This window comes from Pectinophora gossypiella, chromosome 20 (assembly GCF_024362695.1).
Source record: "Pectinophora gossypiella chromosome 20, ilPecGoss1.1, whole genome shotgun sequence".
Classification (NCBI taxonomy): Eukaryota; Metazoa; Arthropoda; class Insecta; order Lepidoptera; family Gelechiidae; genus Pectinophora; species Pectinophora gossypiella.
In genome coordinates this window covers 7,368,826-7,384,058 of record NC_065423.1, presented here as the reverse complement: position 1 = coordinate 7,384,058, position 15,233 = coordinate 7,368,826, and the positions used below count along the sequence as shown (strand labels likewise).

General features: G+C 33.7%; 1 protein-coding gene and 1 long non-coding RNA gene across 2 annotated transcripts in view; one reads left to right on the top strand and one right to left on the bottom strand.

Moving 5' to 3' along the window:
- The window catches only part of LOC126376027 (fructose-bisphosphate aldolase-like), a 37,671-nt gene that overhangs the window by 2,933 nt on the left and 19,505 nt on the right, over positions 1-15,233 (top strand). The gene's annotated exons all lie outside the window — the stretch shown is intronic.
- On the bottom strand, positions 11,055-13,504 carry LOC126376089 (uncharacterized). The gene is made up of 3 exons (XR_007567681.1): positions 11,509-13,504; positions 11,313-11,410; positions 11,055-11,223 (listed from the first exon to the last, which is right to left on the bottom strand). It is a non-coding gene; the product is annotated as an uncharacterized LOC126376089 (long non-coding RNA).

Sequence of the window (15,233 nt, the reverse complement as noted above, 5' to 3'; positions counted from 1 at the left end):
TAATATTACGATCAATCGGTTAGCAACTACAATACTCACCAGTATAGCACGAGTCGATTTCATATCACAATTTTTTGAGTCTAGATTTTTGTCCTGGCTTTCTAGACCACTTTATTGTTAAAACACAAAACTTCACTTCGTTCGCTTGCGCTCACTCCGTTCCGTGTGGGGTTTTAACAATAAACTCGTCTAGAATGTTCAATTCACAAATTGAAAGTAGCTATATTCACACAACAATAAACTGTTTTAAAATAATTATCTAATCGACAACGTAAAACAGTATTACCACCGTTTGTGGTTGTCACAATTTCGAATTAGAATGCTCATAACCTACGGGACAGCATATCACATCAATATTTAAGTTTAAATAACATTGCGTCAAGAAATACATTTCATTGCTGTAAAAGCTATAACACGCAATAGACAAATTGTCATCGCTTTATACTTATAATGAAATTTGTGAAACAGAAACATGCTTTGAAACTACCTGAAATCTGTCCTATATCGAGCTCTGACACTCAACGTCATGGAAAACTATTGCCGAATACAATAAGGTGCATTATTTGTGGGCCATCTAATTGCGGCAAAACTAATTTAATGATTGGACTTTTATTGCATAAAAATGGTCTTCGTTATAGAAATTTATATGTATATTCCAAGTCTCTTTGTCAACCAAAGTATGAATATTTAGAAAATGTGTTAAAAATGGTACCGGGTGTATCATTTTATAAATTTCATGAAAAAGATGAAGTTCTAAGCCCGCAGGAGGCTCGTTCGAATTCTATAATTATATTCGACGACGTCGCCTGTGAAAATCAAAACAACATGCGGGATTATTTTGCTATGGGGAGACATAGAAATATAGATAGCTTTTATTTAAATCAGACCTATACTAAGATTCCTAAACAACTTGTTAGAGATAATTCAAATTTGATAGTATTATTTAAACAGGACGATATCAATCTAAAACATGTATACGATGAACATGTAGGCACAGACATGTCGTGGGCACAATTTAGAGAAATGTGTTCAAAGGTATGGAGTAACAACTATAATTATGTAGTTATAAATAAAGATTGTGGAAAAAATGGAGGGGGGTACAGGAAGATGTTTGATACATTTATAGTTTTTGACTAAACTGAAAATTCTGTTGTCTATCTCAAGTATGATAGCGTTCTCAACTTTGTCATCGTCAACCATATATATTTATAAATAGTATCACTTTAACCTCATTTACCTATTCGTCTCTACGCTGTACAAAGCAAAACACGTATTAAGCTATCTCTATAATGGAACAATCGTTAAAAAGACAGATAGTTAATGCTGCAGAGGCAGTGAAAAAGAAGGTTCGTAAGATGAGAGATATCCAGTCGGATAATGAAAAAGCACTGGAAACCGTTTTTAAGCCTATAGTTAATCCACTTAATCAAATTTTAAATAATTCCATGAATAACATAAAATCTAGTGGAGATGACTCTTTTGCTAATGTACAGTTGGATAAAACATTAATGCACAAAAATGCTTCTTCAAATGTAGAGGAACAATCTGATAACACCACCGAAGAAGATTCAGGGGATGAAAGTATTACAACTGATAATAATATAGATGAATCTTTCAAATCTATTGAATCTCATGGAAGTCCTCATAAAAATATATCGTCATGGTCTCTTTCTCCGGAAGTGTTTGAAGACGTTCCATTTGGTGCAAGATATGAACGTGGGAAACTTATGCTTGGCTCAGCCCGGTTGGTTATTGATGATAAGCAAATGTCAATAAATGGATGTATATATCAAATTACACCAGGTCTAAAAGAGTTACTATTCAAAAAAGTTCCTGATTTAAGCCTAATATCTGAAAACGATAAATCATATTATAAACAAATGTTAATAGACACAAACGCTCATCGACGAGATTATGATCCAAGAAAACCTATAAAAAGCAATAAAGGAAGGAAATATTTACAAATCATAAAACCAATGTTCAAATTAGCTCGTTCTATATCAGCAAACAGTACAGATGAGAGTGTTGCTAAAGGAGAAGGCTTACCAGTATTAAAAAAAATAAATAAAAATGTTGATTACATTTATTGGGATGATCCTAACGAATTAGTTGAGCGATTAAAATTATTAGTAGCTTCGCGAGAAGCTGGCAACACAGGATTGGATAATGAAATGATTTCCATAATAGAAGAATTGACAGAACGGGGAATTCTGTACCGTCGGTGAAAAGTAATACAACTCGAGTTGTATCACTTTTGAGTTATTAGCACACACTTCATGTTCAAAAAATTCTCTTTCTTTCTGTCTAATTCTCGTAACTGTAGCTATTATAAATACGGAGATAATTTTTGTGTTTAGTGATATAAGTACTGTTTGTGAAGGATTCACGCTGTTATAACACGTGTAACATAATTCATCTTAACTTGCATTAAAGTGAAATGAAGATTTTCATTAAATATTTTGGTGTAAGTAAATGCAACTCAACATATATTAAAATACACGCAATCTTTGAATTCTCACGGTCCGTGTTTAATGATATAATTTTAGTTGTAACATCAAACACCAAATTTATTTTTTCGTGAAAAGTAATATAAATTAATACATATCAAAATATTTCAGAAAATACGATCTTGGATATCAATAACGTGTCGTGTATAATGATACATACAAGTTCGATTTTATGCGCCACTGGTGTGTATCCTAGGGTGACCTCCGCATAAACCTGTCCCCGATACCGACCCCGCCGGCGTGGTCGACGATTTCCCTCATTCAGCGCTTATCGCTATCGACCCACTAGGGTCGATTAATTCTTTCAAATATTTTTCCTCTCAGACGACGCCCTGAGCCGAGGTTCGCGCCCAACTGGGCACCCTCAGGCCTGTTGTCTTAAACGTTGTACCGGGTGAGAGCCTTCAGCGCTCCCCATTTGTCCGGCCAAGTAGTTAATGCCATCTGCGGCAAATCTACAATAAGTCACGTCAAAAAAAAAAAGCATAAACCTGTCTATGGTAAGCCATTTTGTCTAGAGCCACAGGAAACCATATCTGATCCGCATTGCGAATGGGTATAGGTTAAGTTAGTACTTCAGACCAAAGCGTGTTTTTTATCTTTCTGCTATAACCACCTTGTAGTAAGTACTTAATTATAGTACCTCAATAAGTTGCGGGTCTTGATCATGGCGTCGTTATCACCATGGCAGTTAGTCAAGAGGTATTTGAGATTTGTCATTACTGTCGTTAGTCTCCTTCCCTTAGCTCGAAGCATAGCTGTTTTACATAGTTTTCTTGATTACATACAGGTTAAGCAGTGGCAGATTGAACGCTGCTTTGATTGCTAAGGAGGTTGCAGACTTGAAATAATGGCTCCAAATATTATCAAGCTCCAATTAATATGCAAGCCATTAAATACACGCTGGTTAGATCTTTGATGCAAGCGCTGGTTGTGGTATTTTTGAACCTACACAGCCGTAGATGATCGTACATACTTTTGGGTTTAAGGTCCCACTGGGATCCAACTCGGCATCAGCAGCATCGGGATCTGCCACATCTTCTCAAGAGAAGATTACCAGTTTCTCAAACACGTTAAATGGTGTAAATTTGTCGAGCTTCCTCATCTTTATAAAGGGAATAACTACTCTGAACTCTGAGCACCACCGTTAATATTTTTTTTCTGTATTTTGAATACATAAGAGAGAATTACGCACGTGAAAAATGGAAAGAGGAAGGGGAGGCCTTTGCCCAGCAGTGGGATCTTGTAGGATAGATTAGATTAGAAGCAATAATTGGCAACACCACGGGCACAACCCCTTAATTAAACCAGATCACAAAGTTTGTAAAAATCCCAGGAGGTATTTGAGCTTCTGAAAGGTGTTAGTTGGCTTACTACTACTTTCAAGAAAAGCACGCATAATGGACCACTTGCGTTTATGCGGAAAACTGAGCCCATGTAAATAACATTACATATGGGATATTTGCCCATACATGTTGTCCCGACCCCACCTAGAGTTGGATAAGGGCAGGAGGATGATGATGATATAGTGGGATGTTTGCCCACTTCACAATAGTGGTCTATACGCGAGGATACGCGGAAAGTCCCCCACGTGTGCTTACGTGTAGAGTTTTGCGGAAACGAGCTCGTTTAGCTTAACCATAACAGACCATGGTAAACGTGATAAGACCTACCCTGAGGATAGCCCTGTGTAACGTATAGGTTTGGAGGTGAACCAATGATCTTCATTTTCACTACCTATTCTTATCGTCAACATTGATTCGACTCCGTTTGTCGTTCTGTCAATCGAATTATCAAAACCTCTGTGGAAATACGCCCTTCGATCGCCGGGCAAGATTTGCTCATTTTCTTCGTGTTACATGACTGTATACTTTACTTTAGGGGATTTTGATTGTGGAATGAGTTGTAATCTTTTAAATAGTTTCAGCAGGAAAGAAGTAACACTTATCGGTTTGTGTGATTTTGGTTTAAAATTACGTAGGTACATCACCTTTATCTCCAGGCCATGCTGCCAGGCTAGCCCGACACATTCCTAATGAGCAGTCTTAATATGATTTCTCTTACCTTCATTTGTTAGGGGTGGAAATATTATCATAATTGAATTCGTAAGATTATGAATGCATAAATGAACCAAAAGTGGTTTTGACTAGGGGTGTAGTGTAGTGGAAAAATTGTGTTTGTAGCGGGCAGCAGTGGTGGTTTTGACCGGTTTTTTATGAGTTTTGAGAGTAAAATCATAACAAAAATATTTTATTATCGCCACCTTACACTATATATACTTGTACCATCTTTATATGTATTTATTACTAGAGATTCGTAGCAACATGTATCACTTTACACAATAAAACCGAAAAAATAAATCAAGTTATACCACTTGACATAAATTCGTTATAGTTTATCGTTTGTGTCAATTGATATAAGTTAAATTTCTTTACTTTTTAAAGAAAATAAATAGAATTTTGCCTTTCTACAACTTTATAAAATAAACTTTCTTCCAAGACATTTTGTTTTTTGTACAATAAGACTGTAAAATTATTAATTGAAATATGATATATCAACAATGACTTTTGTAAAGTTATGTGTGTAAAAAGGTATAAGTAGACTTGTATCAATTTACACATTATAAAAGTTGGTGTCAACTGATACATGTAATTTATTTTGATCCTCTACCATTACTGTTTAGGTTCTAAATATAACTAAATATTAGAAAAGAAACCTTCCATCATCACCTATCAACACATCAAACTTCTGTTCCATTATTCCTTATAAGTCGCGAGCTAGAATTTTTTTAACTTTAAACTCGATTTTCTCAAAACTTGAATTTTGGACTTGTATTACTTTTCACCGACGGTACAGAATTATCACCCAAAATAAAATATTAAGTGACAAAATATACCATTTTAGCAAGAATAAATAAATAGAGAAACACATGATTATTGTTTTAATTATAAACCAACCTTTCGTTAATTCAGACTATTAAAATGAATATTGATAAATTCGGCCACCACGTACATAAAAGGATGCGTTTATCCGACGTATTAAATTTTAGCGAAGAATCAGTACTTAAAGTAGAACACGGAGAAATCAATTTACATTTGAATAGAATGAGAGGTGTGAAGACTCCAACAGAATCCGATGATGTAGTGAATAAAGAATATGTTGATAAAATTACAACTAAATCTTACACAAAGACAGATGTAGACTTACTGATAAGTGCTTGTAGAAGCAGCATTCTAAAAGACGTTGATTCAAAGTTAAAAACTTTAAAAGCAGAGTTACCAGACGTTTTTGATCAGTATTTGAGGAAAAAATATAGCGAAAAGGTGAAACAACAAAATGATTAAAGAACAAGTTGTAAATGAAATTCACAGACCGGCACGAAGAAATTTTATTCGCCGTTCTGTAATATTAAAAGGAATTGATGATCTATGGCAAGCTGATTTAATTGATTTAAAACACTTAAAGAATTATAATAGGGGTCATAATTACATATTAGTTGTTATAGACTGTTTTTCAAAGTACACGTGGGTAATACCGCTTAAAACGAAGAATAAGGAAGAGGTGACTCGTGCTTTTGAGACAATAGTCAAGCATTCTTATCGAAAGCCTATCAACTTGCAAACTGACCAAGGAACAGAATTTTATAACACCATTTTTCAAAATTTAATGAAATCTTTATCTGTTAACCATTATTCAACATACTCTACTAAAAAAGCTTCTATTGTGGAAAGAGTTATAAGGACATTGAAAACCAAACTATACAAACTTTTCAGTCTTAATGGCAATTACAAGTGGGTAGGAATACCGTTAAATAAAATCGTGTGTACCTACAACAATACTAAACACCGTACTACACAGTTCAAACCAATCGACATCAATTATGAAAATGAACCAATCATAAAAAATAATATAATGAAAATCGGAAAAAATAAATTAGAAAAAAATGGTCATAAATTTAAAGTTGGTGACTACGTTCGTATAAGCAAATATAAAAGTAGTTTTAGCAAAGGATATACACCTAACTGGTCTACAGAGATATTTCGTATTAAAAAATGTGTAAATACGAAGCCAGTCACTTATCAAATTGAAGATCAAAAAAGTAACGAAATATTGGGAGGCTTTTATGAACACGAATTACAAAAAACTGCTTATCCTGATGTATATTTGATTGAAAAAGTTATTAAGAAAAGAGGAAATCAACTATATGTGAAATGGTTAGGTTTATCACAGGAAGAGAATAGTTGGGTTAACAAAAAAGAGATTGTTCAATAAATAGAACAGTTATCTCTACCTATTTTCATTATGTTTGTACCCATGCAAGGAGGAGGACTAATAAATAGTTTAATAAATAATTTACCGTTTGAGTTACACCTACCAGGTTACAACTATTGCGGACCCGGGACTAGGTTAAAAGAACGATTATTGCGAGGTGATATAGGTGTTAATGAACTTGACGAAGCCTGCAAACGCCACGACATAGCATACTCGAATTATAGTGATTTACATAATCGTCATCAAGCAGATTTACAACTTTTAAATATGGCTAAAGCACGACTCAAAGCAAAAAACGCTGGGAAGGGTGAAAAACTCGCATCATGGCTGGTCAGTAAAGTTATGAAAACAAAATTAAAAACGGGATCTGGTATCACAAGTTTTAAAGGTTTAGTTTCTCGAATAAAGTCACACATCAAGAAACTGAAACCTAAAGATAATAAGTCAGTGGTAAAATATGCATATTTAGCTGCAAAAAAAATCTTTAAAAATCATAAACATAAAATTCGTTTATCACGTGTTATACCTATACCGAAAACAGGAGGAATTTTACCATTAATTCCAATATTTGCTGGCTTATCAGCCTTAGGCGCTTTAGCAGGCGGTGCAGCTGGTGTTGCTAAAACTGTAAATGACTATAAAACCGCTCAACAGAACTTGCGTGAAACAGAACGTCATAATAAGGTGATGGAATCGGTTGCAATCGGTAAAGGTTTATACATGAAACCTTACAAGAAAGGAAACGGATTATTCATAAAATGTACCAAATCTTGATGAAAGAGCTACCTAATCGAGCATTAACAAATATTGATATTATGAAGTATGCCAAAAATATTCCTTATTTTCGTGCTGTTTATATGAAAGATAGGTTGCCTAAAATGCCAAAAAAAATTGAATGTGGAATTATTAATTTAGACAATTCAGAAAATGAAGGAACTCACTGGGTTGCTTATGTAAAAATAAATAAATATTGTGAATATTTCAATAGCTATGGGGATCTTAAGCCTCCACTAGAACTAATAAAGTATTTAAAGAAATGTAACATAATATTATAATTACAATAGATATCAGAATTTCAATAGTGTAAATTGTGGTCATTTGTGTTTGGCATATTTAGTTGACTTTTGGAATAAATATATATAACATGGAACATTGTTTTATTTTATGTTAATAGTAAAATGTCCTTCACACTGTCAATTACTGGTAACTCATCAGCTTTATCGACTTATTATTCACCTGCAATACAGCTAGACGGTGAATATGAGTGCGCTTTGTTGTATTTATCTACATTTAATTCGATTCCTAATATCGATAAAAGAAACAACCGATTTATATATGGTGATAATGAATTAATTGAAATACCTGAAGGAGCATACGAGCTACAAGACATAAATGATTACTTGAAGGAGAAAATAAAAGCATCTGCCTTTAATCTGCAGTGTAATAATAATACTCTACAAACCTCAATTTTTTGTACAAAAGATATACATTTTGATAAAGAAAATTCGATTGGTAAGTTGCTAGGATTTGGAGCACACGTTCTAAAAGCAAATATAATGCACACCTCTAAACACCCAGTCGACATTCTGTCAACAACGGTGGTAAGAGTTGAATGTGATTTAGTAAGCGGATCATATATTAATGGAGAACCTAGTCACATTATACATGAATTTGCTCTTAATGTGCCTCCTGGATACAGAATAGTAGAAGTTCCTAAAAACATTATTTATTTCCCCGTCAACCAAAAAAGTATCAGCTGCATACATATAAAATTATTAGATACTTCCAACAATCCTATCAACTTACGTGGTGAAGAAGTACAGCTGTATTTACATCTCAAGAAAAAATGATCGACTATAATAAATACACTACACAACAAACTAAAAACATCAGTCATCGCCGAACTATCTGCAAAGATACAGCCAAGAAGAAGGCAAAGTTAACTAAAGAAAACAAGGACTTTTTAAAAGCAATTGGGTTGTTAAAATGAATATTTTAGACATTTCTTCAAAGCCTGCTTACGACAACACAATAGATGGTGTCGAATACCATTCCTACAAACCATATATAACAAGTTTCAACAGGAATGATGAAATTCGAATACCTATAAACCAGCAAGATTTATGTATTTTACCATCAGCAAGCACTTTGTATTTGGAAGGGATTGTAAACGTTCTGAAGCCTGGCACACCAGAACCGATATCGGCATCAAGTATTGAATTTACAAACAATGCTTTACTGTACTTATTCCAAGATATTAGGTATGAACTCAATGGAGTAGAGATCGATAGAGTTAAAAACGCGGGAATTACAACTACAATTAAAGCTTTACTATCATCTATGAATCAAAGCGATTCACGTGTGTCTAAAGTATGGGGCTGGGATATTAATGGTACTAAAAATGTAAACAATGGACGTTTTTCAGTTTCCATTCCTCTTACTCATATTCTTGGCTTCGCGGAAGATTATAAAAAAGTAATTATTAACTGTAAACATGAACTAATTCTGTTGCGAAGTAATACGAATCTCAACGCAGTGAAACTTAATACGGGTGAATACGTTGAAAATGTTCACATTGATAAAATAGTATGGCGTGTCCCTCATGTAAAAGTTTCTGATATAGAAAGGATTAATTTATTGAAACTCTTGGAAAAAGATCGTGGAATTCAATTAGTATTTAGGAATTGGGATTTGTACGAATATCCTTTACTTCCACAGACTACAAAGCATACCTGGTCTATAAAAACGTCTTCTCAAATTGAAAAACCAAGATATGTAATTATAGGATTGCAAACGAAAAGAAAAAATAATGCAAATGCAGATATGTCTAGATTTGACCACTGTTACTTGCGTGACGCTAAAGTCTACCTCAATTCTACTTACTTTCCGTACGAAAATATAAATGTTGATTTTGCCGGTTATAAAATTGCTTTATTATATGAACAATATGTGAGATTCCAACAGTCTTATTACGGACGGCGAGCAGATCCTTTGCTAAGTGCTAAAGAGTTTAAAGAGATAGCTCCTCTCTTCGTCATTGACTGCTCACGCCAAGTCGACAATCTAAAAACAGGATCCGTGGACGTTCGGGTTGAGATAGAAAGTGACGAAATTATACCTGACGGAACATCTGCTTATTGCCTCATATTAAACGATAGTATCATTGAATACAAGCCTTTGAGTAATATAGTAAAAAAACTATCATGAACGACATTGTGATCGTCGATCTTTTGGGGTTTAAAGTTAAGAACGATTTTATTGTGAAGGAATTGGCTATAGCATATGCTGAATATACAGTAATGTTTTTAGTTAAACCCCCTAATCCTTTTAATTATTTAACAAAACAAGAAAAAAAACAAGTACGATGGCTAGAGGCAAATCATGGGATTTACTGGAGTGAAGGTTTCATTGACTACCGTGAATTTAAACGTATAATTGTACCATATTTGAATAACAGAAAAATAATTACTAAGGGCTTAGAAAAAGTGAAATGGATTAATGAATTGTGTCCTACGTGCACGGTAATAGATATTGGTTCTAAAGGATGTCCTAATTTTATGAAACTGTGTGATATCTATGATAAAAATAATTCTATGACATGTGTAAATCATTCAAAAAAGTGTGCTATAAAAAGTGTGGTATGTGTAAAAAAATGGTATTTCGAAAATAATATGTACTTATTTGATTTATTTAAATAAAAAGTAAAATATTGATTTATGATTTTGTTTCATTTAACGGTTTTCTAGTAAAACAACGAAATTTGAAAAACACATTTTATTTATTAAGTTCATAAAACTGTTTAAAAAGTACAATAGATAAAAAAATATATTTTGAAATAACAGTTACCATATTAACTATTTCTACTATATACATTAAATGTTTCCATAGCTTGTAGTACTCTGACATTAGTCAGAGACTTTATTTGCGATGGAATTTACTGTGTTGTGAATACACGAAAATGCGATTCCAACATATTTATGAAATAATCGCATGTTACATATAAATACAAGTACTGTAATTACACAATGTCTTTGAAATATTGTTAATTAATTTTTCAGTCTGTCCCAATATTATCATCATAACTATCTTTTACCACATATTGGGCTTTCACTAAAACATCACTTTTTTCTTGATTTTCACTTGTATTTGAAGCACCTAAATCCACTATGCTGATTTTAATTAACTTGGTGGCTTTCTCCGCGTTCCGATTTTGCACAAATGAAGATGACTGCTTCCATTTTCCACATTTAACTTTAGATTTAATTATCTTCCTCTTCTTCTTCTTATCACTTTTCAGCTTTTGACTCTTGTTATCATGAGGCGCCGTCGATTTTGTGGTAGTCGCTTGAACAGGATACCTTTCATCGAAGTCAGCAAGCGGATCTTGCGCGTAAGGGTAGAATAAATCATCTTCGTTAACGTTTGTTAAATTATTCGACATGTTCTGAAACAATAAAACGTATCACATTAATTTATGTATAAAATAAAATACAAACATTTGATTTTATTTATAAAATAAACCACAGTACTTACCAAAGTACTTAGCAGGCACCGCTTTTAGTGCTACACCTTCGAAATTATGATGATGATTTTTAACCGTCAACGGTGTCTACGTCTTTCTCCACGAGTAACTGAAAATACAATGACAGATTAGACTATACCCCTCAACACATATAAAATAAAGTAATAGGTAGTTTATGCACACAATAACACAATAAACGAATATTACCTGTTCATACTTATTTAAGCTACAAGTTTCAACTTGTTCACCCAGCTCCTTTGACATCAGGTAACATGAGTACAGCGCGGATGCCAGCACTCGATCTTCTTTATCATGCGCGCCGTATATACTTCTCACAAGAGTTTTTTCTTTGATCTTATCTCCATCTCGGCGAAGACGATGAATTTGTATTGATACTGTAAATTTTGGGACTTCATCCCCCACTATAGCGAGAAAACTCATTTTCGGCATGGACGCGGACATTTTCGAAGGTGTTGCACTAACGAGAAGCGAAATAGAAATGAAATAAATTATGATGCAACGTCGCGGTCGCCGCGTTGCCCCGCACATATGCGCCTTCTCATGTTACCGCACGTGCACACTCAAAATCGCTTAGGTTTTCATTGTCGCGTTGTATTTCACGTTAACAAGTTTAAACATGAAAAATGGAGACTAGCGATTATAATTAAAGGAAGTATTTATCTAAGTACTTATTTCATCACACTAATGTTATAAATGCGAAACCCCTAAAGAGCTGAACGGATGAAATTTGGTAGCTAGATATATCACATAGCTACCGCATTAACGCAAAGGCTACTTTTTATCCTATAAATTTTGAATCTACGGTGATTAATTTCAATGATTGTGCAAGACAATATAGTATACTTAGGTATCCAACATGTCGGTACTCGTTGAAACAGTAAGACCTTCGCCACACTTGGCGGAAATTCCGACGCCGAACTTCCGTTGCGGTAAATAACCTGCCTGTGTGTGCCTGCTATTTGTAATTTTTATACAAATATTTGTATCGGCGTTCCGTTGCGGAAGATCCACGACTTAATTTCCATCAAGTGTGACGAAGGTCTAAGTTACCTGTCTGGTGATTTGGTAGGTATGAATAAATGAAACTATTATGTATATCATATTCTTATTTATTTTCTCCACTGCTGCTAACTTTTTATATAACAATCGTCATCATCTTATATTATATTTTTATGTTTATAGGTACCTACTTACAACATAAAGTACACTAACCTAAGTATTTACAAACAAAGAGTTTTAAGGATGATTCTTTCAGGGGTAATTGTTACATAGGTATTTTTACTTTTCTCTCTTAAAAACGAGCTTGCAATCTTCGAATAGATTATGAATCTGCTACATAAACGACTACAATTCCTCCCACTGCGAAGAACAATTGACCTTGAAAGAATCACCTTAAGCAGTACAGCCAAAAATTGATTTATGACCCCAAGCAAGGGTAGTCACTTTGTCAGATTCTAACAATCGCTTATCATCGTTGCTAGAAAGAGCTATTTTATTTACTTTTTGAGTGAAAATTTCATGTTTAATTGATTTAAATAGAACATTTTTTTTGTAAACAACATCACCATTGTATAACACATGTTTATAGTCTGATACGCTCAAACCATTAATTACATTTTTTTTGGTACCCTTCGCCTTTTTTATTGTTTTGTTTAAGGTTTTAATACAGTAAAGCTTTGACCTTAATCCTACAAACTCTCTAATTATTTGTCCACCCATTTCGTCCTTGAATAAACCAGGAATCTTTTTATTAACAATAGGTAAACCAAATTCATTTTTTGGGTTGTAATTGCTTGTGTCAAAATATTTTAAGAAGTTAGTCTTCAAATCTTGGTAAATGTCATCTGTATGCACATTATATACGAAGCTATCAGTATCGGTATAGCACAACTTAATGCGGTTTCCATAAAATGGTTTTATTTTTGAGTAATGGAAATCGTACATATGACTTTTTGAGAGTTCAAGTACAGCAAAACCAATATAAATTGGTTTGTCAAGCACAATCTGTGAATGTTTCATCTGTATAGCTACCAAATTCTCAGAGAATATTGAAGCACTATGGAAATTGGGACTTGCTATTAAGGTCTCTGCGCCAGTACATTTTTTAGTTAGATTATTTTTGTCTGACCACTTATTAACCAATCGTACATCTACTCGTTGTTCTGTGTTCTCCAAAGTTTTTCCAAATATGCTGTTGTTTAATAATTTAAAAAAATCTTGTTCAAAAGTAGACTGTGCTTTCTGGCGAAGTTGGGTTGTTGAGATCTATGTATTTTTTTAAAAAGTTACTTTGATTAAATGTTATAGCTCTATGAATCTTTTTCAACACCAAGCCATGTTCTAAGCATTTTTTTAGATGTACGTAATGAATAACATAATTGTATTTATCATACAAATTAGGTATTAATTTTTTCGATTTTCCTCTGGGTGAAATAATTTTTTCAGGACAAAATGGAAAATCATTATGTTCATCATGTAAATGTGAAGGGTACGATAAGTCCACCTCAAGAATAAAACCATTTTCAGAGTCATCCATAATATTTAAAATATTCGACTCTAAAGTTTTTAATTCAGAATCGTTCACAAATCTGAAGTTTGAATGTGGTAATGTTTGGCACATACTGTATCCATATAAATTGTTACAGTCAAAGTAAACAATATATGAACTTGGGTGAGATGGATCAAATGTTTCCAGATATTTATGATTTGCTTTAACATGTCGTTTAGAACACATGCAAACGCCACCGCGTATACCTTGCTGTATCATACGGTAAATTTCTAAATCAGTTACAAGTTCTAAACGAACGCCTGTTTTAAGGAGCATTGCATCAAATGATAGACTCGGAGCCGTAAGATAGAATGCAGGATCGAGTTGGTAATATTGTTTACATGTAAGTCGGAAATTTTCATAGATATCTGTCAACAAAAGTACATCTGTTATCAAGTACAAATCAGTATATTCACCCATATTGGTTAATGAAAATTTTAACCACACTGATTGAGCGTGCTCATAATCCTCATCTGAGATCGGTTCATTGGTAAGAGAATTGTAAAAACAGTCTTTGGGAGGCAAACACTTTTCTTTATATCGTTCCCAGTTACACATATAATCGTAAGGGTATACGCCCTTTCGAGTAAGCAAATTAAAGTGTTTTTCATCGGGATAGTAAGATTTTAAGTATCTAAATTCATCGTTTTTTAAAGTCGGGGTTAGTTTTTCTAAGCTAGTTCCCAAAAACTTAAAGGAATCTACAAATCGTATCTGAAAGCTATCGGTATCGGATATAGACACAAATTTCGTGAAAGAAATATAATTTTCTTTGGTTTTAGGTATGACCTTGATGGGTCCAGGAACTTTAGCAAGCTCCTTAATAAAAAGATGACAGTCATAACCTGAAAGATTATGAAAGAAAACAGGTAAGAATTTGGGCACTTGAAAGTTCAAATTACATTGACTGTGAGCCGCATCGCGGTATTTACCAGTTATGTGACAATGGTCTCTAACTTTATCCATAACCAATAAACGCTCGCATATGTGACAAGTTTCGGCATTTTCAAAGTTTAACGCATCACTTTCTGTAAAAACCATAGGTACACTATTACTTAATACTGCGCTTATCCTTTTTGCATCGTTGCAAATTGAATCAACAAATTTGTCAACACAATCTTGTCCTCGGTACGATGTAATGTGATTATATCGTTCATCTACAGTACAAACAAGATGATAAGCAAAAGCTACGGGCACGTGCTGCTGATGAGTCACTGTGCTTGACTTGATAGGATCATTTTCACAAGTCTCGTAGGGTACGAGCATTGACTCAAAATCTGCATAAACAACAAAAGGAACATTTTGTTTTCTGTTATAATTTTTGAACTCTATAAATGACCCTTTTGGGGGTAATTTAGTAGCT